Source organism: Nematolebias whitei, chromosome 11 (genome assembly GCF_014905685.2).
Source record: "Nematolebias whitei isolate Nwh7 chromosome 11, NemWhi1, whole genome shotgun sequence".
NCBI classification, from domain to species: domain Eukaryota; kingdom Metazoa; phylum Chordata; class Actinopteri; order Cyprinodontiformes; family Rivulidae; genus Nematolebias; species Nematolebias whitei.
In genome coordinates this window covers 49,637,887-49,638,939 of record NC_056508.1, presented here as the reverse complement: position 1 = coordinate 49,638,939, position 1,053 = coordinate 49,637,887, and positions in this window count along the sequence as shown.

Sequence of the window (1,053 nt, the reverse complement as noted above, 5' to 3'; positions counted from 1 at the left end):
AAACACCTCTTTTAAAAGACGAGGGGGGACAAGGTCACGAGGAGAACCTGATGGTCTAATATGGCCGACCACATCCTCTAAAAAGGTCAGGGTCACTGGTTCAAATCTATCAAACACAGCCAGGCAGGGGACCAAGCAAGAGGGGTCAAAAGCAGGGGCTGAAATAAGGGCCCTTGTGGTAACAACCTTATTTATAAAAAACTGCAGGAAGTCATTACAAAGTTCAGTAGAGGCTTCCAGACAGACAGGTTGTGGTTCTACAAAGAAATCATCTGTTTGAAGAGTTTCAGTCAGGGTTTAGAGCTCATCATAGCACAGAAACAGCACTAGTAAAAGTCACTAATATATTCTCATGGCCTCAGACAATGGACTTGTGTCTATACTGGTCCTGTTAGACCTCAGTGCTGCATTTGATACAGTTGATCACAATATTTTACTAGAGAGGCTTGAATATGATATTGGAATTACAGAAATAGCTCTAAAATGGTTTAAATCCTATCTATCTGATAGATTCCAGTTTGTAAATGTAAATAATAAATCTTCTTTATACACCAAAGTTAGTAATGGAGTTCCTCAGGGTTCAGTGCTTGGACCCAAACTCTTTACTTTTGTAGTATGACATATGCAGGATATATTCATACATTTACGGGTTCTTCATTTTTCTGACTGTGTAAATGTTGTGCATTGACTCTAACAGAAATGTAACGAGAGACGTTATTTATCTTTGACCCATCAAAATGAATGCGGTCATTTATTTGCAGAATCAAAGTTTAACATCAAACATTTACATTAATTTGGCAAAATATGAAAACAATAACATGGCTAGTTTCACAGGAAGTGGGAACAATACGGCGATTATCCTCACTTTTCAGCAGAACAGCAGACATCAATCACACGGCGGTGATTGAGAACTTTGCTTCAGACATTTCTAAAATATCTGTAATGATTTTAGGAGAAAGGAGAGTTTAAGATGGAAAATGAAGATTTATCTTACAGAGAGATGTGAGAGGGAATTTATCTGTTTGACCAGAACGGGCACGCTCCTTCAGATCT